General features: G+C 49.9%; 12 non-coding genes across 12 annotated transcripts; all 12 read left to right on the forward strand.

Annotated features, from left to right (window-relative positions):
* The first annotated feature begins 1,368 nt into the window (after nucleotides 1–1,368).
* On the forward strand, nucleotides 1,369–1,440 carry TRNAM-CAU (transfer RNA methionine (anticodon CAU)). Its single transcript has one exon. It is a non-coding gene; the product is annotated as a tRNA-Met (tRNA).
* A 331-nt stretch (nucleotides 1,441–1,771) lies between these two features.
* Nucleotides 1,772–1,843, forward strand: TRNAG-UCC (transfer RNA glycine (anticodon UCC)). Its single transcript has one exon. It is a non-coding gene; the product is annotated as a tRNA-Gly (tRNA).
* A 1,185-nt stretch (nucleotides 1,844–3,028) lies between these two features.
* On the forward strand, nucleotides 3,029–3,100 carry TRNAG-UCC (transfer RNA glycine (anticodon UCC)). The gene has a single exon. It is a non-coding gene; the product is annotated as a tRNA-Gly (tRNA).
* A 2,442-nt stretch (nucleotides 3,101–5,542) lies between these two features.
* Nucleotides 5,543–5,614, forward strand: TRNAG-UCC (transfer RNA glycine (anticodon UCC)). The gene has a single exon. It is a non-coding gene; the product is annotated as a tRNA-Gly (tRNA).
* Nucleotides 5,615–10,549: 4,935 nt separating this feature from the next.
* On the forward strand, nucleotides 10,550–10,621 carry TRNAG-UCC (transfer RNA glycine (anticodon UCC)). Its single transcript has one exon. It is a non-coding gene; the product is annotated as a tRNA-Gly (tRNA).
* A 1,185-nt stretch (nucleotides 10,622–11,806) lies between these two features.
* On the forward strand, nucleotides 11,807–11,878 carry TRNAG-UCC (transfer RNA glycine (anticodon UCC)). The gene has a single exon. It is a non-coding gene; the product is annotated as a tRNA-Gly (tRNA).
* Nucleotides 11,879–14,311: 2,433 nt separating this feature from the next.
* On the forward strand, nucleotides 14,312–14,383 carry TRNAG-UCC (transfer RNA glycine (anticodon UCC)). Its single transcript has one exon. It is a non-coding gene; the product is annotated as a tRNA-Gly (tRNA).
* A 1,185-nt stretch (nucleotides 14,384–15,568) lies between these two features.
* TRNAG-UCC (transfer RNA glycine (anticodon UCC)) lies at nucleotides 15,569–15,640 on the forward strand. The gene has a single exon. It is a non-coding gene; the product is annotated as a tRNA-Gly (tRNA).
* Nucleotides 15,641–20,575: 4,935 nt separating this feature from the next.
* On the forward strand, nucleotides 20,576–20,647 carry TRNAG-UCC (transfer RNA glycine (anticodon UCC)). Its single transcript has one exon. It is a non-coding gene; the product is annotated as a tRNA-Gly (tRNA).
* A 1,185-nt stretch (nucleotides 20,648–21,832) lies between these two features.
* Nucleotides 21,833–21,904, forward strand: TRNAG-UCC (transfer RNA glycine (anticodon UCC)). The gene has a single exon. It is a non-coding gene; the product is annotated as a tRNA-Gly (tRNA).
* Nucleotides 21,905–24,337: 2,433 nt separating this feature from the next.
* TRNAG-UCC (transfer RNA glycine (anticodon UCC)) lies at nucleotides 24,338–24,409 on the forward strand. Its single transcript has one exon. It is a non-coding gene; the product is annotated as a tRNA-Gly (tRNA).
* Nucleotides 24,410–25,594: 1,185 nt separating this feature from the next.
* Nucleotides 25,595–25,666, forward strand: TRNAG-UCC (transfer RNA glycine (anticodon UCC)). Its single transcript has one exon. It is a non-coding gene; the product is annotated as a tRNA-Gly (tRNA).
* Nucleotides 25,667–26,468: the final 802 nt, after the last annotated feature.

The following is a 26,468-nucleotide window of genomic DNA, read 5'->3' on the forward strand; positions in this document are numbered from 1 at the left end:
GAGTGCGTGGTTGCAGGTTGTTTGGCTTTGTAAGGCCTACTGCCCGCTTCACTCGAAAATGGGTCTAGGGTTGTCGGTTTGTAGGCTGTAAAAGCCCAGAAAAGCTTTTGTTCTCCAACCAGCAGAGTGGCGCAGCGGAAGCGTGCTGGGCCCATAACCCAGAGGTCGATGGATCGAAACCATCCTCTGCTAACCTTTTTCAAATTATGTTTTTGTGTCATGGCATTAGGGCACAAAGAGCTGTAAGTGCCTGGATGCAATGTCATTCCTTGAACTTGCTGCCTCGTTCCACTCTTGCGCTAAATAGGAGAGGGTCCCAGCCCAGCCAACAAAATGTACTGTTCAATCAAACCAAACTTAAAACCAAGCTCCTTTTTTAAGGGGTCCCGGGGAAATGTTGGGCTGACCGGCAAGACCTCATGATGCGAACTGCTTCTGCGTCAAACGCGCAAGCTTTTTTCATTCCCAGCCAATGACTTATTCTTATTTCTAAGGGCCGCTCCATCAGATAGCCCAGACAGGCAGGCGTTGGTGGTATAGTGGTAAGCATAGCTGCCTTCCAAGCAGTTGACCCGGGTTTGATTCCCGGCCAACGCAGATCAAATCTTTAAATTGTTCAAAATGCATTTTTTGGAAATCAGACTCATGCTGAAAGCAAAGCTGACACACTTTTCGTGAAAATCAAAACCCCATCCAGGAAAGGTTCTTGCATCCTAGTTTCTGCAACTGTCTATCGGTGAGGGGATTGAAGCGAGCAGGGCTCCTGGCCCCTCCCCGACAAAGGCCTGACAAAGGCCTATTCGCCTTGCCCTGACGGGCCAAGGTCCCAGCAGGCCACCGAGCACAGCACCTCAGCCTATTAGAGTGAGGTTTCAGGATCTCTCTCATCCTGTAAACCAACATACTGAAGAAGGTGAAACGTGTGGCTGCGCTCCTCACATGCTGAAGCAGCAGCAGCCCTTTCCCTGAAGCAAAGTTCCTTCATTCCTCCCTCCCATAACCCTTAGCAGGGGATTTATGGTAATTGAGTTGAGTTTCCAAACTGGCCCTTCCTTCCTTCCTTCCCATATCTGCCAGCTCGAGAAGGCTTGTTTTGTTGCACCTGGGAAGTAAAGTATCTATTTGCGAGAGAGAGAGAATGAGAGAGAGAGACAGAGAGAGAGAGACAGAGAGAGAAGGGGAAGGGGTGTTGGCAGTTAGGGTGTGAGCTAGAGAAATGAGGCCTGTCTGCAAAAGGCCATGGGATGGGAGTGCGTGGTTGCAGGTTGTTTGGCTTTGTAAGGCCTACTGCCCGCTTCACTCGAAACTGGGTCTAGGGTTGTCGGTTTGTAGGCTGTAAAAGCCCATAAAAGCTCTTGTTCTCCAACCAGCAGAGTGGCGCAGCGGAAGCGTGCTGGGCTCATAACCCAGAGGTCGATGGATCGAAACCATCCTCTGCTAACTTTTTTCAAATTATGTTTTTGTGTCATGGCATTAGGGCACAAAGAGCTGTAAGTGCCTGGATGCAATGTCATTCCTTGAACTTGCTGCCTCGTTCCACTCTTGCGCTAAATAGGAGAGGGTCCCAGCCCAGCCAACAAAATGTACTGTTCAATCAAACCAAACTTAAAACCAAGCTCCTTTTTTAAGGGGTCCCGGGGAAATGTTGGGCTGACCGGCAAGACCTCATGATGCGAACTGCTTCTGCGTCAAATGCAAGCTTTTTTCATTCCCAGCCAATGACTTATTCTTATTTCTAAGGGCCGCTCCATCAGATAGTCCAGACAGGCAGGCGTTGGTGGTATAGTGGTGAGCATAGCTGCCTTCCAAGCAGTTGACCCGGGTTCGATTCCCGGCCAACGCAGATCAAATCTTTAAATTGTTCAAAATGCATTTTTGGGAAATCAGACTCATGCTGAAAGCAAAGCTGACACACTTTTCGTGAAAATCAAAACCCCATCCAGGAAAGGTTCTTGCATCCTAGTTTCTGCAACTGTCTATCGGTGAGGGGATTGAAGCGAGCAGGGCTCCTGGCCCCTCCCCGACAAAGCCCTGACGAAGGCCTGACAAAGGCCTATTCGCCTTGCCCTGACGGGCCTTGGTCCCAGCAGGCCACCGAGCACAGCACCTCAGCCTATTAGAGTGAGGTTTCAGGATCTCTCTCATCCTGTAAACCAACATACTGAAGAAGGTGAAACGTGTGGCTGCGCTCCTCACATGCTGAAGCAGCAGCAGCCCTTTCCCTGAAGCAAAGTTCCTTCATTCCTCCCTCCCATAACCCTTAGCAGGGGATTTATGGTAATTGAGTTGAGTTTCCAAACTGGCCCTTCCTTCCTTCCTTCCCATATCTGCCAGCTCGAGAAGGCTTGTTTTGTTGCACCTGGGAAGTAAAGTATCTATTTGCGAGAGAGAGAGAATGAGAGAGAGAGACAGAGAGAGAGAGACAGAGAGAGAAGGGGAAGGGGTGTTGGCAGTTAGGGTGTGAGCTAGAGAAATGAGGCCTGTCTGCAAAAGGCCATGGGATGGGAGTGCGTGGTTGCAGGTTGTTTGGCTTTGTAAGGCCTACTGCCCGCTTCACTCGAAACTGGGTCTAGGGTTGTCGGTTTGTAGGCTGTAAAAGCCCAGAAAAGCTCTTGTTCTCCAACCAGCAGAGTGGCGCAGCGGAAGCGTGCTGGGCCCATAACCCAGAGGTCGATGGATCGAAACCATCCTCTGCTAACTTTTTTCAAATTATGTTTTTGTGTCATGGCATTAGGGCACAAAGAGCTGTAAGTGCCTGGATGCAATGTCATTCCTTGAACTTGCTGCCTCGTTCCACTCTTGCGCTAAATAGGAGAGGGTCCCAGCCCAGCCAACAAAATGTACTGTTCAATCAAACCAAACTTAAAACCAAGCTCCTTTTTTAAGGGGTCCCGGGGAAATGTTGGGCTGACCGGCAAGACCTCATGATGCGAACTGCTTCTGCGTCAAACGCAAGCTTTTTTCATTCCCAGCCAATGACTTATTCTTTTTTCTAAGGGCCGCTCCATCAGATAGCCCAGACAGGCAGGCGTTGGTGGTATAGTGGTGAGCATAGCTGCCTTCCAAGCAGTTGACCCGGGTTCGATTCCCGGCCAACGCAGATCAAATCTTTAAATTGTTCAAAATGCATTTTTTGGAAATCAGACTCATGCTGAAAGCAAAGCTGACACACTTTTCGTGAAAATCAAAACCCCATCCAGGAAAGGTTCTTGCATCCTAGTTTCTGCAACTGTCTATCGGTGAGGGGATTGAAGCGAGCAGGGCTCCTGGCCCCTCCCCGACAAAGCCCTGACGAAGGCCTGACAAAGGCCTATTCGCCTTGCCCTGACGGGCCTTGGTCCCAGCAGGCCACCGAGCACAGCACCTCAGCCTATTAGAGTGAGGTTTCAGGATCTCTCTCATCCTGTAAACCAACATACTGAAGAAGGTGAAACGTGTGGCTGCGCTCCTCACATGCTGAAGCAGCAGCAGCCCTTTCCCTGAAGCAAAGTTCCTTCATTCCTCCCTCCCATAACCCTTAGCAGGGGATTTATGGTAATTGAGTTGAGTTTCCAAACTGGCCCTTCCTTCCTTCCTTCCCATATCTGCCAGCTCGAGAAGGCTTGTTTTGTTGCACCTGGGAAGTAAAGTATCTATTTGCGAGAGAGAGAGAATGAGAGAGAGAGACAGAGAGAGAGAGACAGAGAGAGAAGGGGAAGGGGTGTTGGCAGTTAGGGTGTGAGCTAGAGAAATGAGGCCTGTCTGCAAAAGGCCATGGGATGGGAGTGCGTGGTTGCAGGTTGTTTGGCTTTGTAAGGCCTACTGCCCGCTTCACTCGAAACTGGGTCTAGGGTTGTCGGTTTGTAGGCTGTAAAAGCCCTTAAAAGCTCTTGTTCTCCAACCAGCAGAGTGGCGCAGCGGAAGCGTGCTGGGCCCATAACCCAGAGGTCGATGGATCGAAACCATCCTCTGCTAACTTTTTTCAAATTATGTTTTTGTGTCATGGCATTAGGGCACAAAGAGCTGTAAGTGCCTGGATGCAATGTCATTCCTTGAACTTGCTGCCTCGTTCCACTCTTGCGCTAAATAGGAGAGGGTCCCAGCCCAGCCAACAAAATGTACTGTTCAATCAAACCAAACTTAAAACCAAGCTCCTTTTTTAAGGGGTCCCGGGGAAATGTTGGGCTGACCGGCAAGACCTCATGATGCGAACTGCTTCTGCGTCAAACGCAAGCTTTTTTCATTCCCAGCCAATGACTTATTCTTATTTCTAAGGGCCGCTCCATCAGATAGCCCAGACAGGCAGGCGTTGGTGGTATAGTGGTGAGCATAGCTGCCATCCAAGCAGTTGACCCGGGTTCAATTCCCGGCCAACGCAGATCAAATCTTTAAATTGTTCAAAATGCATTTTTTGGAAATCAGACTCATGCTGAAAGCAAAGCTGACACACTTTTCGTGAAAATCAAAACCCCATCCAGGAAAGGTTCTTGTATCCTAGTTTCTGCAACTGTCTATCGGTGAGGGGATTGAAGCGAGCAGGGCTCCTGGCCCCTCCCCGACAAAGCCCTGACGAAGGCCTGACAAAGGCCTATTCGCCTTGCCCTGACGGGCCTTGGTCCCAGCAGGCCACCGAGCACAGCACCTCAGCCTATTAGAGTGAGGTTTCAGGATCTCTCTCATCCTGTAAACCAACATACTGAAGAAGGTGAAACGTGTGGCTGCGCTCCTCACATGCTGAAGCAGCAGCAGCCCTTTCCCTGAAGCAAAGTTCCTTCATTCCTCCCTCCCATAACCCTTAGCAGGGGATTTATGGTAATTGAGTTGAGTTTCCAAACTGGCCCTTCCTTCCTTCCTTCCCATATCTGCCAGCTCGAGAAGGCTTGTTTTGTTGCACCTGGGAAGTAAAGTATCTATTTGCGAGAGAGAGAGAATGAGAGAGAGAGACAGAGAGAGAGAGACAGAGAGAGAAGGGGAAGGGGTGTTGGCAGTTAGGGTGTGAGCTAGAGAAATGAAGCCTGTCTGCAAAAGGCCATGGGATGGGAGTGCGTGGTTGCAGGTTGTTTGGCTTTGTAAGGCCTACTGCCCGCTTCACTCGAAACTGGGTCTAGGGTTGTCGGTTTGTAGGCTGTAAAAGCCCATAAAAGCTCTTGTTCTCCAACCAGCAGAGTGGCGCAGCGGAAGCGTGCTGGGCCCATAACCCAGAGGTCGATGGATCGAAACCATCCTCTGCTAACTTTTTTCAAATTATGTTTTTGTGTCATGGCATTAGGGCACAAAGAGCTGTAAGTGCCTGGATGCAATGTCATTCCTTGAACTTGCTGCCTCGTTCCACTCTTGCGCTAAATAGGAGAGGGTCCCAGCCCAGCCAACAAAATGTACTGTTCAATCAAACCAAACTTAAAACCAAGCTCCTTTTTTAAGGGGTCCCGGGGAAATGTTGGGCTGACCGGCAAGACCTCATGATGCGAACTGCTTCTGCGTCAAATGCAAGCTTTTTTCATTCCCAGCCAATGACTTATTCTTATTTTTAAGGGCCGCTCCATCAGATAGTCCAGACAGGCAGGCGTTGGTGGTATAGTGGTGAGCATAGCTGCCTTCCAAGCAGTTGACCCGGGTTCGATTCCCGGCCAACGCAGATCAAATCTTTAAATTGTTCAAAATGCATTTTTTGGAAATCAGACTCATGCTGAAAGCAAAGCTGACACACTTTTCGTGAAAATCAAAACCCCATCCAGGAAAGGTTCTTGCATCCTAGTTTCTGCAACTGTCTATCGGTGAGGGGATTGAAGCGAGCAGGGCTCCTGGCCCCTCCCCGACAAAGCCCTGACGAAGGCCTGACAAAGGCCTATTCGCCTTGCCCTGACGGGCCTTGGTCCCAGCAGGCCACCGAGCACAGCACCTCAGCCTATTAGAGTGAGGTTTCAGGATCTCTCTCATCCTGTAAACCAACATACTGAAGAAGGTGAAACGTGTGGCTGCGCTCCTCACATGCTGAAGCAGCAGCAGCCCTTTCCCTGAAGCAAAGTTCCTTCATTCCTCCCTCCCATAACCCTTAGCAGGGGATTTATGGTAATTGAGTTGAGTTTCCAAACTGGCCCTTCCTTCCTTCCTTCCCATATCTGCCAGCTCGAGAAGGCTTGTTTTGTTGCACCTGGGAAGTAAAGTATCTATTTGCGAGAGAGAGAGAATGAGAGAGAGAGACAGAGAGAGAGAGACAGAGAGAGAAGGGGAAGGGGTGTTGGCAATTAGGGTGTGAGCTAGAGAAATGAGGCCTGTCTGCAAAAGGCCATGGGATGGGAGTGCGTGGTTGCAGGTTGTTTGGCTTTGTAAGGCCTACTGCCCGCTTCACTCGAAACTGGGTCTAGGGTTGTCGGTTTGTAGGCTGTAAAAGCCCAGAAAAGCTCTTGTTCTCCAACCAGCAGAGTGGCGCAGCGGAAGCGTGCTGGGCCCATAACACAGAGGTCGATGGATCGAAACCATCCTCTGCTAACTTTTTTCAAATTATGTTTTTGTGTCATGGCATTAGGGCACAAAGAGCTGTAAGTGCCTGGATGCAATGTCATTCCTTGAACTTGCTGCCTCGTTCCACTCTTGCGCTAAATAGGAGAGGGTCCCAGCCCAGCCAACAAAATGTACTGTTCAATCAAACCAAACTTAAAACCAAGCTCCTTTTTTAAGGGGTCCCGGGGAAATGTTGGGCTGACCGGCAAGACCTCATGATGCGAACTGCTTCTGCGTCAAACGCAAGCTTTTTTCATTCCCAGCCAATGACTTATTCTTATTTCTAAGGGCCGCTCCATCAGATAGCCCAGACAGGCAGGCGTTGGTGGTATAGTGGTGAGCATAGCTGCCTTCCAAGCAGTTGACCCGGGTTTGATTCCCGGCCAACGCAGATCAAATCTTTAAATTGTTCAAAATGCATTTTTTGGAAATCAGACTCATGCTGAAAGCAAAGCTGACACACTTTTCGTGAAAATCAAAACCCCATCCAGGAAAGGTTCTTGCATCCTAGTTTCTGCAACTGTCTATCGGTGAGGGGATTGAAGCGAGCAGGGCTCCTGGCCCCTCCCCGACAAAGCCCTGACGAAGGCCTGACAAAGGCCTATTCGCCTTGCCCTGACGGGCCTTGGTCCCAGCAGGCCACCGAGCACAGCACCTCAGCCTATTAGAGTGAGGTTTCAGGATCTCTCTCATCCTGTAAACCAACATACTGAAGAAGGTGAAACGTGTGGCTGCGCTCCTCACATGCTGAAGCAGCAGCAGCCCTTTCCCTGAAGCAAAGTTCCTTCATTCCTCCCTCCCATAACCCTTAGCAGGGGATTTATGGTAATTGAGTTGAGTTTCCAAACTGGCCCTTCCTTCCTTCCTTCCCATATCTGCCAGCTCAAGAAGGCTTGTTTTGTTGCACCTGGGAAGTAAAGTATCTATTTGCGAGAGAGAGAGAATGAGAGAGAGAGACAGAGAGAGAGAGACAGAGAGAGAAGGGGAAGGGGTGTTGGCAGTTAGGGTGTGAGCTAGAGAAATGAGGCCTGTCTGCAAAAGGCCATGGGATGGGAGTGCGTGGTTGCAGGTTGTTTGGCTTTGTAAGGCCTACTGCCCGCTTCACTCGAAACTGGGTCTAGGGTTGTCGGTTTGTAGGCTGTAAAAGCCCAGAAAAGCTCTTGTTCTCCAACCAGCAGAGTGGCGCAGCGGAAGCGTGCTGGGCCCATAACCCAGAGGTCGATGGATCGAAACCATCCTCTGCTAACTTTTTTCAAATTATGTTTTTGTGTCATGGCATTAGGGCACAAAGAGCTGTAAGTGCCTGGATGCAATGTCATTCCTTGAACTTGCTGCCTCGTTCCACTCTTGCGCTAAATAGGAGAGGGTCCCAGCCCAGCCAACAAAATGTACTGTTCAATCAAACCAAACTTAAAACCAAGCTCCTTTTTTAAGGGGTCCCGGGGAAATGTTGGGCTGACCGGCAAGACCTCATGATGCGAACTGCTTCTGCGTCAAACGCAAGCTTTTTTCATTCCCAGCCAATGACTTATTCTTATTTCTAAGGGCCGCTCCATCAGATAGCCCAGACAGGCAGGCGTTGGTGGTATAGTGGTGAGCATAGCTGCCTTCCAAGCAGTTGACCCCGGTTCGATTCCCGGCCAACGCAGATCAAATCTTTAAATGTTCAAAATGCATTTTTTGGAAATCAGACTCATGCTGAAAGCAAAGCTGACACACTTTTCGTGAAAATCAAAACCCCATCCAGGAAAGGTTCTTGCATCCTAGTTTCTGCAACTGTCTATCGGTGAGGGGATTGAAGCGAGCAGGGCTCCTGGCCCCTCCCCGACAAAGGCCTGACAAAGGCCTATTCGCCTTGCCCTGACGGGCCAAGGTCCCAGCAGGCCACCGAGCACAGCACCTCAGCCTATTAGAGTGAGGTTTCAGGATCTCTCTCATCCTGTAAACCAACATACTGAAGAAGGTGAAACGTGTGGCTGCGCTCCTCACATGCTGAAGCAGCAGCAGCCCTTTCCCTGAAGCAAAGTTCCTTCATTCCTCCCTCCCATAACCCTTAGCAGGGGATTTATGGTAATTGAGTTGAGTTTCCAAACTGGCCCTTCCTTCCTTCCTTCCCATATCTGCCAGCTCGAGAAGGCTTGTTTTGTTGCACCTGGGAAGTAAAGTATCTATTTGCGAGAGAGAGAGAATGAGAGAGAGAGACAGAGAGAGAGAGACAGAGAGAGAAGGGGAAGGGGTGTTGGCAGTTAGGGTGTGAGCTAGAGAAATGAGGCCTGTCTGCAAAAGGCCATGGGATGGGAGTGCGTGGTTGCAGGTTGTTTGGCTTTGTAAGGCCTACTGCCCGCTTCACTCGAAAATGGGTCTAGGGTTGTCGGTTTGTAGGCTGTAAAAGCCCAGAAAAGCTTTTGTTCTCCAACCAGCAGAGTGGCGCAGCGGAAGCGTGCTGGGCCCATAACCCAGAGGTCGATGGATCGAAACCATCCTCTGCTAACTTTTTTCAAATTATGTTTTTGTGTCATGGCATTAGGGCACAAAGAGCTGTAAGTGCCTGGATGCAATGTCATTCCTTGAACTTGCTGCCTCGTTCCACTCTTGCGCTAAATAGGAGAGGGTCCCAGCCCAGCCAACAAAATGTACTGTTCAATCAAACCAAACTTAAAACCAAGCTCCTTTTTTAAGGGGTCCCGGGGAAATGTTGGGCTGACCGGCAAGACCTCATGATGCGAACTGCTTCTGCGTCAAACGCGCAAGCTTTTTTCATTCCCAGCCAATGACTTATTCTTATTTCTAAGGGCCGCTCCATCAGATAGCCCAGACAGGCAGGCGTTGGTGGTATAGTGGTGAGCATAGCTGCCTTCCAAGCAGTTGACCCGGGTTTGATTCCCGGCCAACGCAGATCAAATCTTTAAATTGTTCAAAATGCATTTTTTGGAAATCAGACTCATGCTGAAAGCAAAGCTGACACACTTTTCGTGAAAATCAAAACCCCATCCAGGAAAGGTTCTTGCATCCTAGTTTCTGCAACTGTCTATCGGTGAGGGGATTGAAGCGAGCAGGGCTCCTGGCCCCTCCCCGACAAAGGCCTGACAAAGGCCTATTCGCCTTGCCCTGACGGGCCAAGGTCCCAGCAGGCCACCGAGCACAGCACCTCAGCCTATTAGAGTGAGGTTTCAGGATCTCTCTCATCCTGTAAACCAACATACTGAAGAAGGTGAAACGTGTGGCTGCGCTCCTCACATGCTGAAGCAGCAGCAGCCCTTTCCCTGAAGCAAAGTTCCTTCATTCCTCCCTCCCATAACCCTTAGCAGGGGATTTATGGTAATTGAGTTGAGTTTCCAAACTGGCCCTTCCTTCCTTCCTTCCCATATCTGCCAGCTCGAGAAGGCTTGTTTTGTTGCACCTGGGAAGTAAAGTATCTATTTGCGAGAGAGAGAGAATGAGAGAGAGAGACAGAGAGAGAGAGACAGAGAGAGAAGGGGAAGGGGTGTTGGCAGTTAGGGTGTGAGCTAGAGAAATGAGGCCTGTCTGCAAAAGGCCATGGGATGGGAGTGCGTGGTTGCAGGTTGTTTGGCTTTGTAAGGCCTACTGCCCGCTTCACTCGAAACTGGGTCTAGGGTTGTCGGTTTGTAGGCTGTAAAAGCCCATAAAAGCTCTTGTTCTCCAACCAGCAGAGTGGCGCAGCGGAAGCGTGCTGGGCCCATAACCCAGAGGTCGATGGATCGAAACCATCCTCTGCTAACTTTTTTCAAATTATGTTTTTGTGTCATGGCATTAGGGCACAAAGAGCTGTAAGTGCCTGGATGCAATGTCATTCCTTGAACTTGCTGCCTCGTTCCACTCTTGCGCTAAATAGGAGAGGGTCCCAGCCCAGCCAACAAAATGTACTGTTCAATCAAACCAAACTTAAAACCAAGCTCCTTTTTTAAGGGGTCCCGGGGAAATGTTGGGCTGACCGGCAAGACCTCATGATGCGAACTGCTTCTGCGTCAAATGCAAGCTTTTTTCATTCCCAGCCAATGACTTATTCTTATTTCTAAGGGCCGCTCCATCAGATAGTCCAGACAGGCAGGCGTTGGTGGTATAGTGGTGAGCATAGCTGCCTTCCAAGCAGTTGACCCGGGTTCGATTCCCGGCCAACGCAGATCAAATCTTTAAATTGTTCAAAATGCATTTTTTGGAAATCAGACTCATGCTGAAAGCAAAGCTGACACACTTTTCGTGAAAATCAAAACCCCATCCAGGAAAGGTTCTTGCATCCTAGTTTCTGCAACTGTCTATCGGTGAGGGGATTGAAGCGAGCAGGGCTCCTGGCCCCTCCCCGACAAAGCCCTGACGAAGGCCTGACAAAGGCCTATTCGCCTTGCCCTGACGGGCCTTGGTCCCAGCAGGCCACCGAGCACAGCACCTCAGCCTATTAGAGTGAGGTTTCAGGATCTCTCTCATCCTGTAAACCAACATACTGAAGAAGGTGAAACGTGTGGCTGCGCTCCTCACATGCTGAAGCAGCAGCAGCCCTTTCCCTGAAGCAAAGTTCCTTCATTCCTCTCTCCCATAACCCTTAGCAGGGGATTTATGGTAATTGAGTTGAGTTTCCAAACTGGCCCTTCCTTCCTTCCTTCCCATATCTGCCAGCTCGAGAAGGCTTGTTTTGTTGCACCTGGGAAGTAAAGTATCTATTTGCGAGAGAGAGAGAATGAGAGAGAGAGACAGAGAGAGAGAGACAGAGAGAGAAGGGGAAGGGGTGTTGGCAGTTAGGGTGTGAGCTAGAGAAATGAGGCCTGTCTGCAAAAGGCCATGGGATGGGAGTGCGTGGTTGCAGGTTGTTTGGCTTTGTAAGGCCTACTGCCCGCTTCACTCGAAACTGGGTCTAGGGTTGTCGGTTTGTAGGCTGTAAAAGCCCAGAAAAGCTCTTGTTCTCCAACCAGCAGAGTGGCGCAGCGGAAGCGTGCTGGGCCCATAACCCAGAGGTCGATGGATCGAAACCATCCTCTGCTAACTTTTTTCAAATTATGTTTTTGTGTCATGGCATTAGGGCACAAAGAGCTGTAAGTGCCTGGATGCAATGTCATTCCTTGAACTTGCTGCCTCGTTCCACTCTTGCGCTAAATAGGAGAGGGTCCCAGCCCAGCCAACAAAATGTACTGTTCAATCAAACCAAACTTAAAACCAAGCTCCTTTTTTAAGGGGTCCCGGGGAAATGTTGGGCTGACCGGCAAGACCTCATGATGCGAACTGCTTCTGCGTCAAACGCAAGCTTTTTTCATTCCCAGCCAATGACTTATTCTTTTTTCTAAGGGCCGCTCCATCAGATAGCCCAGACAGGCAGGCGTTGGTGGTATAGTGGTGAGCATAGCTGCCTTCCAAGCAGTTGACCCGGGTTCGATTCCCGGCCAACGCAGATCAAATCTTTAAATTGTTCAAAATGCATTTTTTGGAAATCAGACTCATGCTGAAAGCAAAGCTGACACACTTTTCGTGAAAATCAAAACCCCATCCAGGAAAGGTTCTTGCATCCTAGTTTCTGCAACTGTCTATCGGTGAGGGGATTGAAGCGAGCAGGGCTCCTGGCCCCTCCCCGACAAAGCCCTGACGAAGGCCTGACAAAGGCCTATTCGCCTTGCCCTGACGGGCCTTGGTCCCAGCAGGCCACCGAGCACAGCACCTCAGCCTATTAGAGTGAGGTTTCAGGATCTCTCTCATCCTGTAAACCAACATACTGAAGAAGGTGAAACGTGTGGCTGCGCTCCTCACATGCTGAAGCAGCAGCAGCCCTTTCCCTGAAGCAAAGTTCCTTCATTCCTCCCTCCCATAACCCTTAGCAGGGGATTTATGGTAATTGAGTTGAGTTTCCAAACTGGCCCTTCCTTCCTTCCTTCCCATATCTGCCAGCTCGAGAAGGCTTGTTTTGTTGCACCTGGGAAGTAAAGTATCTATTTGCGAGAGAGAGAGAATGAGAGAGAGAGACAGAGAGAGAGAGACAGAGAGAGAAGGGGAAGGGGTGTTGGCAGTTAGGGTGTGAGCTAGAGAAATGAGGCCTGTCTGCAAAAGGCCATGGGATGGGAGTGCGTGGTTGCAGGTTGTTTGGCTTTGTAAGGCCTACTGCCCGCTTCACTCGAAAATGGGTCTAGGGTTGTCGGTTTGTAGGCTGTAAAAGCCCAGAAAAGCTTTTGTTCTCCAACCAGCAGAGTGGCGCAGCGGAAGCGTGCTGGGCCCATAACCCAGAGGTCGATGGATCGAAACCATCCTCTGCTAACTTTTTTCAAATTATGTTTTTGTGTCATGGCATTAGGGCACAAAGAGCTGTAAGTGCCTGGATGCAATGTCATTCCTTGAACTTGCTGCCTCGTTCCACTCTTGCGCTAAATAGGAGAGGGTCCCAGCCCAGCCAACAAAATGTACTGTTCAATCAAACCAAACTTAAAACCAAGCTCCTTTTTTAAGGGGTCCCGGGGAAATGTTGGGCTGACCGGCAAGACCTCATGATGCGAACTGCTTCTGCGTCAAACGCGCAAGCTTTTTTCATTCCCAGCCAATGACTTATTCTTATTTCTAAGGGCCGCTCCATCAGATAGCCCAGACAGGCAGGCGTTGGTGGTATAGTGGTGAGCATAGCTGCCTTCCAAGCAGTTGACCCGGGTTTGATTCCCGGCCAACGCAGATCAAATCTTTAAATTGTTCAAAATGCATTTTTTGGAAATCAGACTCATGCTGAAAGCAAAGCTGACACACTTTTCGTGAAAATCAAAACCCCATCCAGGAAAGGTTCTTGCATCCTAGTTTCTGCAACTGTCTATCGGTGAGGGGATTGAAGCGAGCAGGGCTCCTGGCCCCTCCCCGACAAAGGCCTGACAAAGGCCTATTCGCCTTGCCCTGACGGGCCAAGGTCCCAGCAGGCCACCGAGCACAGCACCTCAGCCTATTAGAGTGAGGTTTCAGGATCTCTCTCATCCTGTAAACCAACATACTGAAGAAGGTGAAACGTGTGGCTGCGCTCCTCACATGCTGAAGCAGCAGCAGCCCTTTCCCTGAAGCAAAGTTCCTTCATTCCTCCCTCCCATAACCCTTAGCAGGGGATTTATGGTAATTGAGTTGAGTTTCCAAACTGGCCCTTCCTTCCTTCCTTCCCACATCTGCCAGCTCGAGAAGGCTTGTTTTGTTGCACCTGGGAAGTAAAGTATCTATTTGCGAGAGAGAGAGAATGAGAGAGAGAGACAGAGAGAGAGAGACAGAGAGAGAAGGGGAAGGGGTGTTGGCAGTTAGGGTGTGAGCTAGAGAAATGAGGCCTGTCTGCAAAAGGCCATGGGATGGGAGTGCGTGGTTGCAGGTTGTTTGGCTTTGTAAGGCCTACTGCCCGCTTCACTCGAAACTGGGTCTAGGGTTGTCGGTTTGTAGGCTGTAAAAGCCCATAAAAGCTCTTGTTCTCCAACCAGCAGAGTGGCGCAGCGGAAGCGTGCTGGGCCCATAACCCAGAGGTCGATGGATCGAAACCATCCTCTGCTAACTTTTTTCAAATTATGTTTTTGTGTCATGGCATTAGGGCACAAAGAGCTGTAAGTGCCTGGATGCAATGTCATTCCTTGAACTTGCTGCCTCGTTCCACTCTTGCGCTAAATAGGAGAGGGTCCCAGCCCAGCCAACAAAATGTACTGTTCAATCAAACCAAACTTAAAACCAAGCTCCTTTTTTAAGGGGTCCCGGGGAAATGTTGGGCTGACCGGCAAGACCTCATGATGCGAACTGCTTCTGCGTCAAATGCAAGCTTTTTTCATTCCCAGCCAATGACTTATTCTTATTTCTAAGGGCCGCTCCATCAGATAGTCCAGACAGGCAGGCGTTGGTGGTATAGTGGTGAGCATAGCTGCCTTCCAAGCAGTTGACCCGGGTTCGATTCCCGGCCAACGCAGATCAAATCTTTAAATTGTTCAAAATGCATTTTTGGGAAATCAGACTCATGCTGAAAGCAAAGCTGACACACTTTTCGTGAAAATCAAAACCCCATCCAGGAAAGGTTCTTGCATCCTAGTTTCTGCAACTGTCTATCGGTGAGGGGATTGAAGCGAGCAGGGCTCCTGGCCCCTCCCCGACAAAGCCCTGACGAAGGCCTGACAAAGGCCTATTCGCCTTGCCCTGACGGGCCTTGGTCCCAGCAGGCCACCGAGCACAGCACCTCAGCCTATTAGAGTGAGGTTTCAGGATCTCTCTCATCCTGTAAACCAACATACTGAAGAAGGTGAAACGTGTGGCTGCGCTCCTCACATGCTGAAGCAGCAGCAGCCCTTTCCCTGAAGCAAAGTTCCTTCATTCCTCCCTCCCATAACCCTTAGCAGGGGATTTATGGTAATTGAGTTGAGTTTCCAAACTGGCCCTTCCTTCCTTCCTTCCCATATCTGCCAGCTCGAGAAGGCTTGTTTTGTTGCACCTGGGAAGTAAAGTATCTATTTGCGAGAGAGAGAGAATGAGAGAGAGAGACAGAGAGAGAGAGACAGAGAGAGAAGGGGAAGGGGTGTTGGCAGTTAGGGTGTGAGCTAGAGAAATGAAGCCTGTCTGCAAAAGGCCATGGGATGGGAGTGCGTGGTTGCAGGTTGTTTGGCTTTGTAAGGCCTACTGCCCGCTTCACTCGAAACTGGGTCTAGGGTTGTCGGTTTGTAGGCTGTAAAAGCCCATAAAAGCTCTTGTTCTCCAACCAGCAGAGTGGCGCAGCGGAAGCGTGCTGGGCCCATAACCCAGAGGTCGATGGATCGAAACCATCCTCTGCTAACTTTTTTCAAATTATGTTTTTGTGTCATGGCATTAGGGCACAAAGAGCTGTAAGTGCCTGGATGCAATGTCATTCCTTGAACTTGCTGCCTCGTTCCACTCTTGCGCTAAATAGGAGAGGGTCCCAGCCCAGCCAACAAAATGTACTGTTCAATCAAACCAAACTTAAAACCAAGCTCCTTTTTTAAGGGGTCCCGGGGAAATGTTGGGCTGACCGGCAAGACCTCATGATGCGAACTGCTTCTGCGTCAAATGCAAGCTTTTTTCATTCCCAGCCAATGACTTATTCTTATTTTTAAGGGCCGCTCCATCAGATAGTCCAGACAGGCAGGCGTTGGTGGTATAGTGGTGAGCATAGCTGCCTTCCAAGCAGTTGACCCGGGTTCGATTCCCGGCCAACGCAGATCAAATCTTTAAATTGTTCAAAATGCATTTTTTGGAAATCAGACTCATGCTGAAAGCAAAGCTGACACACTTTTCGTGAAAATCAAAACCCCATCCAGGAAAGGTTCTTGCATCCTAGTTTCTGCAACTGTCTATCGGTAAGGGGATTGAAGCGAGCAGGGCTCCTGGCCCCTCCCCGACAAAGCCCTGACGAAGGCCTGACAAAGGCCTATTCGCCTTGCCCTGACGGGCCTTGGTCCCAGCAGGCCACCGAGCACAGCACCTCAGCCTATTAGAGTGAGGTTTCAGGATCTCTCTCATCCTGTAAACCAACATACTGAAGAAGGTGAAACGTGTGGCTGCGCTCCTCACATGCTGAAGCAGCAGCAGCCCTTTCCCTGAAGCAAAGTTCCTTCATTCCTCCCTCCCATAACCCTTAGCAGGGGATTTATGGTAATTGAGTTGAGTTTCCAAACTGGCCCTTCCTTCCTTCCTTCCCATATCTGCCAGCTCGAGAAGGCTTGTTTTGTTGCACCTGGGAAGTAAAGTATCTATTTGCGAGAGAGAGAGAATGAGAGAGAGAGACAGAGAGAGAGAGACAGAGAGAGAAGGGGAAGGGGTGTTGGCAATTAGGGTGTGAGCTAGAGAAATGAGGCCTGTCTGCAAAAGGCCATGGGATGGGAGTGCGTGGTTGCAGGTTGTTTGGCTTTGTAAGGCCTACTGCCCGCTTCACTCGAAACTGGGTCTAGGGTTGTCGGTTTGTAGGCTGTAAAAGCCCAGAAAAGCTCTTGTTCTCCAACCAGCAGAGTGGCGCAGCGGAAGCGTGCTGGGCCCATAACACAGAGGTCGATGGATCGAAACCATCCTCTGCTAACTTTTTTCAAATTATGTTTTTGTGTCATGGCATTAGGGCACAAAGAGCTGTAAGTGCCTGGATGCAATGTCATTCCTTGAACTTGCTGCCTCGTTCCACTCTTGCGCTAAATAGGAGAGGGTCCCAGCCCAGCCAACAAAATGTACTGTTCAATCAAACCAAACTTAAAACCAAGCTCCTTTTTTAAGGGGTCCCGGGGAAATGTTGGGCTGACCGGCAAGACCTCATGATGCGAACTGCTTCTGCGTCAAACGCAAGCTTTTTTCATTCCCAGCCAATGACTTATTCTTATTTCTAAGGGCCGCTCCATCAGATAGCCCAGACAGGCAGGCGTTGGTGGTATAGTGGTGAGCATAGCTGCCTTCCAAGCAGTTGACCCGGGTTTGATTCCCGGCCAACGCAGATCAAATCTTTAAATTGTTCAAAATGCATTTTTTGGAAATCAGACTCATGCTGAAAGCAAAGCTGACACACTTTTCGTGAAAATCAAAACCCCATCCAGGAAAGGTTCTTGCATCCTAGTTTCTGCAACTGTCTATCGGTGAGGGGATTGAAGCGAGCAGGGCTCCTGGCCCCTCCCCGACAAAGCCCTGACGAAGGCCTGACAAAGGCCTATTCGCCTTGCCCTGACGGGCCTTGGTCCCAGCAGGCCACCGAGCACAGCACCTCAGCCTATTAGAGTGAGGTTTCAGGATCTCTCTCATCCTGTAAACCAACATACTGAAGAAGGTGAAACGTGTGGCTGCGCTCCTCACATGCTGAAGCAGCAGCAGCCCTTTCCCTGAAGCAAAGTTCCTTCATTCCTCCCTCCCATAACCCTTAGCAGGGGATTTATGGTAATTGAGTTGAGTTTCCAAACTGGCCCTTCCTTCCTTCCTTCCCATATCTGCCAGCTCGAGAAGGCTTGTTTTGTTGCACCTGGGAAGTAAAGTATCTATTTGCGAGAGAGAGAGAATGAGAGAGAGAGACAGAGAGAGAGAGACAGAGAGAGAAGGGGAAGGGGTGTTGGCAGTTAGGGTGTGAGCTAGAGAAATGAGGCCTGTCTGCAAAAGGCCATGGGATGGGAGTGCGTGGTTGCAGGTTGTTTGGCTTTGTAAGGCCTACTGCCCGCTTCACTCGAAACTGGGTCTAGGGTTGTCGGTTTGTAGGCTGTAAAAGCCCAGAAAAGCTCTTGTTCTCCAACCAGCAGAGTGGCGCAGCGGAAGCGTGCTGGGCCCATAACCCAGAGGTCGATGGATCGAAACCATCCTCTGCTAACTTTTTTCAAATTATGTTTTTGTGTCATGGCATTAGGGCACAAAGAGCTGTAAGTGCCTGGATGCAATGTCATTCCTTGAACTTGCTGCCTCGTTCCACTCTTGCGCTAAATAGGAGAGGGTCCCAGCCCAGCCAACAAAATGTACTTTTCAATCAAACCAAACTTAAAACCAAGCTCCTTTTTTAAGGGGTCCCGGGGAAATGTTGGGCTGACCGGCAAGACCTCATGATGCGAACTGCTTCTGCGTCAAACGCAAGCTTTTTTCATTCCCAGCCAATGACTTATTCTTATTTCTAAGGGCCGCTCCATCAGATAGCCCAGACAGGCAGGCGTTGGTGGTATAGTGGTGAGCATAGCTGCCTTCCAAGCAGTTGACCCCGGTTCGATTCCCGGCCAACGCAGATCAAATCTTTAAATGTTCAAAATGCATTTTTTGGAAATCAGACTCATGCTGAAAGCAAAGCTGACACACTTTTCGTGAAAATCAAAACCCCATCCAGGAAAGGTTCTTGCATCCTAGTTTCTGCAACTGTCTATCGGTGAGGGGATTGAAGCGAGCAGGGCTCCTGGCCCCTCCCCGACAAAGGCCTGACAAAGGCCTATTCGCCTTGCCCTGACGGGCCAAGGTCCCAGCAGGCCACCGAGCACAGCACCTCAGCCTATTAGAGTGAGGTTTCAGGATCTCTCTCATCCTGTAAACCAACATACTGAAGAAGGTGAAACGTGTGGCTGCGCTCCTCACATGCTGAAGCAGCAGCAGCCCTTTCCCTGAAGCAAAGTTCCTTCATTCCTCCCTCCCATAACCCTTAGCAGGGGATTTATGGTAATTGAGTTGAGTTTCCAAACTGGCCCTTCCTTCCTTCCTTCCCATATCTGCCAGCTCGAGAAGGCTTGTTTTGTTGCACCTGGGAAGTAAAGTATCTATTTGCGAGAGAGAGAGAATGAGAGAGAGAGACAGAGAGAGAGAGACAGAGAGAGAAGGGGAAGGGGTGTTGGCAGTTAGGGTGTGAGCTAGAGAAATGAGGCCTGTCTGCAAAAGGCCATGGGATGGGAGTGCGTGGTTGCAGGTTGTTTGGCTTTGTAAGGCCTACTGCCCGCTTCACTCGAAAATGGGTCTAGGGTTGTCGGTTTGTAGGCTGTAAAAGCCCAGAAAAGCTTTTGTTCTCCAACCAGCAGAGTGGCGCAGCGGAAGCGTGCTGGGCCCATAACCCAGAGGTCGATGGATCGAAACCATCCTCTGCTAACTTTTTTCAAATTATGTTTTTGTGTCATGGCATTAGGGCACAAAGAGCTGTAAGTGCCTGGATGCAATGTCATTCCTTGAACTTGCTGCCTCGTTCCACTCTTGCGCTAAATAGGAGAGGGTCCCAGCCCAGCCAACAAAATGTACTGTTCAATCAAACCAAACTTAAAACCAAGCTCCTTTTTTAAGGGGTCCCGGGGAAATGTTGGGCTGACCGGCAAGACCTCATGATGCGAACTGCTTCTGCGTCAAACGCGCAAGCTTTTTTCATTCCCAGCCAATGACTTATTCTTATTTCTAAGGGCCGCTCCATCAGATAGCCCAGACAGGCAGGCGTTGGTGGTATAGTGGTGAGCATAGCTGCCTTCCAAGCAGTTGACCCGGGTTTGATTCCCGGCCAACGCAGATCAAATCTTTAAATTGTTCAAAATGCATTTTTTGGAAATCAGACTCATGCTGAAAGCAAAGCTGACACACTTTTCGTGAAAATCAAAACCCCATCCAGGAAAGGTTCTTGCATCCTAGTTTCTGCAACTGTCTATCGGTGAGGGGATTGAAGCGAGCAGGGCTCCTGGCCCCTCCCCGACAAAGGCCTGACAAAGGCCTATTCGCCTTGCCCTGACGGGCCAAGGTCCCAGCAGGCCACCGAGCACAGCACCTCAGCCTATTAGAGTGAGGTTTCAGGATCTCTCTCATCCTGTAAACCAACATACTGAAGAAGGTGAAACGTGTGGCTGCGCTCCTCACATGCTGAAGCAGCAGCAGCCCTTTCCCTGAAGCAAAGTTCCTTCATTCCTCCCTCCCATAACCCTTAGCAGGGGATTTATGGTAATTGAGTTGAGTTTCCAAACTGGCCCTTCCTTCCTTCCTTCCCATATCTGCCAGCTCGAGAAGGCTTGTTTTGTTGCACCTGGGAAGTAAAGTATCTATTTGCGAGAGAGAGAGAATGAGAGAGAGAGACAGAGAGAGAGAGACAGAGAGAGAAGGGGAAGGGGTGTTGGCAGTTAGGGTGTGAGCTAGAGAAATGAGGCCTGTCTGCAAAAGGCCATGGGATGGGAGTGCGTGGTTGCAGGTTGTTTGGCTTTGTAAGGCCTACTGCCCGCTTCACTCGAAACTGGGTCTAGGGTTGTCGGTTTGTAGGCTGTAAAAGCCCATAAAAGCTCTTGTTCTCCAACCAGCAGAGTGGCGCAGCGGAAGCGTGCTGGGCCCATAACCCAGAGGTCGATGGATCGAAACCATCCTCTGCTAACTTTTTTCAAATTATGTTTTTGTGTCATGGCATTAGGGCACAAAGAGCTGTAAGTGCCTGGATGCAATGTCATTCCTTGAACTTGCTGCCTCGTTCCACTCTTGCGCTAAATAGGAGAGGGTCCCAGCCCAGCCAACAAAATGTACTGTTCAATCAAACCAAACTTAAAACCAAGCTCCTTTTTTAAGGGGTCCCGGGGAAATGTTGGGCTGACCGGCAAGACCTCATGATGCGAACTGCTTCTGCGTCAAATGCAAGCTTTTTTCATTCCCAGCCAATGACTTATTCTTATTTCTAAGGGCCGCTCCATCAGATAGTCCAGACAGGCAGGCGTTGGTGGTATAGTGGTGAGCATAGCTGCCTTCCAAGCAGTTGACCCGGGTTCGATTCCCGGCCAACGCAGATCAAATCTTTAAATTGTTCAAAATGCATTTTTTGGAAATCAGACTCATGCTGAAAGCAAAGCTGACACACTTTTCGTGAAAATCAAAACCCCATCCAGGAAAGGTTCTTGCATCCTAGTTTCTGCAACTGTCTATCGGTGAGGGGATTGAAGCGAGCAGGGCTCCTGGCCCCTCCCCGACAAAGCCCTGACGAAGGCCTGACAAAGGCCTATTCGCCTTGCCCTGACGGGCCTTGGTCCCAGCAGGCCACCGAGCACAGCACCTCAGCCTATTAGAGTGAGGTTTCAGGATCTCTCTCATCCTGTAAACCAACATACTGAAGAAGGTGAAACGTGTGGCTGCGCTCCTCACATGCTGAAGCAGCAGCAGCCCTTTCCCTGAAGCAAAGTTCCTTCATTCCTCCCTCCCATAACCCTTAGCAGGGGATTTATGGTAATTGAGTTGAGTTTCCAAACTGGCCCTTCCTTCCTTCCTTCCCATATCTGCCAGCTCGAGAAGGCTTGTTTTGTTGCACCTGGGAAGTAAAGTATCTATTTGCGAGAGAGAGAGAATGAGAGAGAGAGACAGAGAGAGAGAGACAGAGAGAGAAGGGGAAGGGGTGTTGGCAGTTAGGGTGTGAGCTAGAGAAATGAGGCCTGTCTGCAAAAGGCCATGGGATGGGAGTGCGTGGTTGCAGGTTGTTTGGCTTTGTAAGGCCTACTGCCCGCTTCACTCGAAACTGGGTCTAGGGTTGTCGGTTTGTAGGCTGTAAAAGCCCAGAAAAGCTCTTGTTCTCCAACCAGCAGAGTGGCGCAGCGGAAGCGTGCTGGGCCCATAACCCAGAGGTCGATGGATCGAAACCATCCTCTGCTAACTTTTTTCAAATTATGTTTTTGTGTCATGGCATTAGGGCACAAAGAGCTGTAAGTGCCTGGATGCAATGTCATTCCTTGAACTTGCTGCCTCGTTCCACTCTTGCGCTAAATAGGAGAGGGTCCCAGCCCAGCCAACAAAATGTACTGTTCAATCAAACCAAACTTAAAACCAAGCTCCTTTTTTAAGGGGTCCCGGGGAAATGTTGGGCTGACCGGCAAGACCTCATGATGCGAACTGCTTCTGCGTCAAATGCAAGCTTTTTTCATTCCCAGCCAATGACTTATTCTTTTTTCTAAGGGCCGCTCCATCAGATAGCCCAGACAGGCAGGCGTTGGTGGTATAGTGGTGAGCATAGCTGCCTTCCAAGCAGTTGACCCGGGTTCGATTCCCGGCCAACGCAGATCAAATCTTTAAATTGTTCAAAATGCATTTTTTGGAAATCAGACTCATGCTGAAAGCAAAGCTGACACACTTTTCGTGAAAATCAAAACCCCATCCAGGAAAGGTTCTTGCATCCTAGTTTCTGCAACTGTCTATCGGTGAGGGGATTGAAGCGAGCAGGGCTCCTGGCCCCTCCCCGACAAAGCCCTGACGAAGGCCTGACAAAGGCCTATTCGCCTTGCCCTGACGGGCCTTGGTCCCAGCAGGCCACCGAGCACAGCACCTCAGCCTATTAGAGTGAGGTTTCAGGATCTCTCTCATCCTGTAAACCAACATACTGAAGAAGGTGAAACGTGTGGCTGCGCTCCTCACATGCTGAAGCAGCAGCAGCCCTTTCCCTGAAGCAAAGTTCCTTCATTCCTCCCTCCCATAACCCTTAGCAGGGGATTTATGGTAATTGAGTTGAGTTTCCAAACTGGCCCTTCCTTCCTTCCTTCCCATATCTGCCAGCTCGAGAAGGCTTGTTTTGTTGCACCTGGGAAGTAAAGTATCTATTTGCGAGAGAGAGAGAATGAGAGAGAGAGACAGAGAGAGAGAGACAGAGAGAGAAGGGGAAGGGGTGTTGGCAGTTAGGGTGTGAGCTAGAGAAATGAGGCCTGTCTGCAAAAGGCCATGGGATGGGAGTGCGTGGTTGCAGGTTGTTTGGCTTTGTAAGGCCTACTGCCCGCTTCACTCGAAAATGGGTCTAGGGTTGTCGGTTTGTAGGCTGTAAAAGCCCAGAAAAGCTTTTGTTCTCCAACCAGCAGAGTGGCGCAGCGGAAGCGTGCTGGGCCCATAACCCAGAGGTCGATGGATCGAAACCATCCTCTGCTAACTTTTTTCAAATTATGTTTTTGTGTCATGGCATTAGGGCACAAAGAGCTGTAAGTGCCTGGATGCAATGTCATTCCTTGAACTTGCTGCCTCGTTCCACTCTTGCGCTAAATAGGAGAGGGTCCCAGCCCAGCCAACAAAATGTACTGTTCAATCAAACCAAACTTAAAACCAAGCTCCTTTTTTAAGGGGTCCCGGGGAAATGTTGGGCTGACCGGCAAGACCTCATGATGCGAACTGCTTCTGCGTCAAACGCGCAAGCTTTTTTCATTCCCAGCCAATGACTTATTCTTATTTCTAAGGGCCGCTCCATCAGATAGCCCAGACAGGCAGGCGTTGGTGGTATAGTGGTGAGCATAGCTGCCTTCCAAGCAGTTGACCCGGGTTTGATTCCCGGCCAACGCAGATCAAATCTTTAAATTGTTCAAAATGCATTTTTTGGAAATCAGACTCATGCTGAAAGCAAAGCTGACACACTTTTCGTGAAAATCAAAACCCCATCCAGGAAAGGTTCTTGCATCCTAGTTTCTGCAACTGTCTATCGGTGAGGGGATTGAAGCGAGCAGGGCTCCTGGCCCCTCCCCGACAAAGGCCTGACAAAGGCCTATTCGCCTTGCCCTGACGGGCCAAGGTCCCAGCAGGCCACCGAGCACAGCACCTCAGCCTATTAGAGTGAGGTTTCAGGATCTCTCTCATCCTGTAAACCAACATACTGAAGAAGGTGAAACGTGTGGCTGCGCTCCTCACATGCTGAAGCAGCAGCAGCCCTTTCCCTGAAGCAAAGTTCCTTCATTCCTCCCTCCCATAACCCTTAGCAGGGGATTTATGGTAATTGAGTTGAGTTTCCAAACTGGCCCTTCCTTCCTTCCTTCCCACATCTGCCAGCTCGAGAAGGCTTGTTTTGTTGCACCTGGGAAGTAAAGTATCTATTTGCGAGAGAGAGAGAATGAGAGAGAGAGACAGAGAGAGAGAGACAGAGAGAGAAGGGGAAGGGGTGTTGGCAGTTAGGGTGTGAGCTAGAGAAATGAGGCCTGTCTGCAAAAGGCCATGGGATGGGAGTGCGTGGTTGCAGGTTGTTTGGCTTTGTAAGGCCTACTGCCCGCTTCACTCGAAACTGGGTCTAGGGTTGTCGGTTTGTAGGCTGTAAAAGCCCATAAAAGCTCTTGTTCTCCAACCAGCAGAGTGGCGCAGCGGAAGCGTGCTGGGCCCATAACCCAGAGGTCGATGGATCGAAACCATCCTCTGCTAACTTTTTTCAAATTATGTTTTTGTGTCATGGCATTAGGGCACAAAGAGCTGTAAGTGCCTGGATGCAATGTCATTCCTTGAACTTGCTGCCTCGTTCCACTCTTGCGCTAAATAGGAGAGGGTCCCAGCCCAGCCAACAAAATGTACTGTTCAATCAAACCAAACTTAAAACCAAGCTCCTTTTTTAAGGGGTCCCGGGGAAATGTTGGGCTGACCGGCAAGACCTCATGATGCGAACTGCTTCTGCGTCAAATGCAAGCTTTTTTCATTCCCAGCCAATGACTTATTCTTATTTCTAAGGGCCGCTCCATCAGATAGTCCAGACAGGCAGGCGTTGGTGGTATAGTGGTGAGCATAGCTGCCTTCCAAGCAGTTGACCCGGGTTCGATTCCCGGCCAACGCAGATCAAATCTTTAAATTGTTCAAAATGCATTTTTGGGAAATCAGACTCATGCTGAAAGCAAAGCTGACACACTTTTCGTGAAAATCAAAACCCCATCCAGGAAAGGTTCTTGCATCCTAGTTTCTGCAACTGTCTATCGGTGAGGGGATTGAAGCGAGCAGGGCTCCTGGCCCCTCCCCGACAAAGCCCTGACGAAGGCCTGACAAAGGCCTATTCGCCTTGCCCTGACGGGCCTTGGTCCCAGCAGGCCACCGAGCACAGCACCTCAGCCTATTAGAGTGAGGTTTCAGGATCTCTCTCATCCTGTAAACCAACATACTGAAGAAGGTGAAACGTGTGGCTGCGCTCCTCACATGCTGAAGCAGCAGCAGCCCTTTCCCTGAAGCAAAGTTCCTTCATTCCTCCCTCCCATAACCCTTAGCAGGGGATTTATGGTAATTGAGTTGAGTTTCCAAACTGGCCCTTCCTTCCTTCCTTCCCATATCTGCCAGCTCGAGAAGGCTTGTTTTGTTGCACCTGGGAAGTAAAGTATCTATTTGCGAGAGAGAGAGAATGAGAGAGAGAGACAGAGAGAGAGAGACAGAGAGAGAAGGGGAAGGGGTGTTGGCAGTTAGGGTGTGAGCTAGAGAAATGAGGCCTGTCTGCAAAAGGCCATGGGATGGGAGTGCGTGGTTGCAGGTTGTTTGGCTTTGTAAGGCCTACTGCCCGCTTCACTCGAAACAGGGTCTAGGGTTGTCGGTTTGTAGGCTGTAAAAGCCCAGAAAAGCTCTTGTTCTCCAACCAGCAGAGTGGCGCAGCGGAAGCGTGCTGGGCCCATAACCCAGAGGTCGATGGATCGAAACCATCCTCTGCTAACTTTTTTCAAATTATGTTTTTGTGTCATGGCATTAGGGCACAAAGAGCTGTAAGTGCCTGGATGCAATGTCATTCCTTGAACTTGCTGCCTCGTTCCACTCTTGCGCTAAATAGGAGAGGGTCCCAGCCCAGGCAACAAAATGTACTGTTCAATCAAACCAAACTTAAAACCAAGCTCCTTTTTTAAGGGGTCCCGGGGAAATGTTGGGCTGACCGGCAAGACCTCATGATGCGAACTGCTTCTGCGTCAAACGCAAGCTTTTTTCATTCCCAGCCAATGACTTATTCTTTTTTCTAAGGGCCGCTCCATCAGATAGCCCAGACAGGCAGGCGTTGGTGGTATAGTGGTGAGCATAGCTGCCTTCCAAGCAGTTGACCCGGGTTCGATTCCCGGCCAACGCAGATCAAATCTTTAAATTGTTCAAAATGCATTTTTTGGAAATCAGACTCATGCTGAAAGCAAAGCTGACACACTTTTCGTGAAAATCAAAACCCCATCCAGGAAAGGTTCTTGCATCCTAGTTTCTGCAACTGTCTATCGGTGAGGGGATTGAAGCGAGCAGGGCTCCTGGCCCCTCCCCGACAAAGCCCTGACGAAGGCCTGACAAAGGCCTATTCGCCTTGCCCTGACGGGCCTTGGTCCCAGCAGGCCACCGAGCACAGCACCTCAGCCTATTAGAGTGAGGTTTCAGGATCTCTCTCATCCTGTAAACCAACATACTGAAGAAGGTGAAACGTGTGGCTGCGCTCCTCACATGCTGAAGCAGCAGCAGCCCTTTCCCTGAAGCAAAGTTCCTTCATTCCTCCCTCCCATAACCCTTAGCAGGGGATTTATGGTAATTGAGTTGAGTTTCCAAACTGGCCCTTCCTTCCTTCCTTCCCATATCTGCCAGCTCGAGAAGGCTTGTTTTGTTGCACCTGGGAAGTAAAGTATCTATTTGCGAGAGAGAGAGAATGAGAGAGAGAGACAGAGAGAGAGAGACAGAGAGAGAAGGGGAAGGGGTGTTGGCAGTTAGGGTGTGAGCTAGAGAAATGAGGCCTGTCTGCAAAAGGCCATGGGATGGGAGTGCGTGGTTGCAGGTTGTTTGGCTTTGTAAGGCCTACTGCCCGCTTCACTCGAAACTGGGTCTAGGGTTGTCGGTTTGTAGGCTGTAAAAGCCCATAAAAGCTCTTGTTCTCCAACCAGCAGAGTGGCGCAGCGGAA

The sequence above is a fragment of the Ambystoma mexicanum genome, chromosome 6q (genome assembly GCF_040938575.1).
Source record: "Ambystoma mexicanum isolate Mex_15411 chromosome 6q, UKY_AmexF1_1, whole genome shotgun sequence".
Taxonomy (NCBI): domain Eukaryota; kingdom Metazoa; phylum Chordata; class Amphibia; order Caudata; family Ambystomatidae; genus Ambystoma; species Ambystoma mexicanum.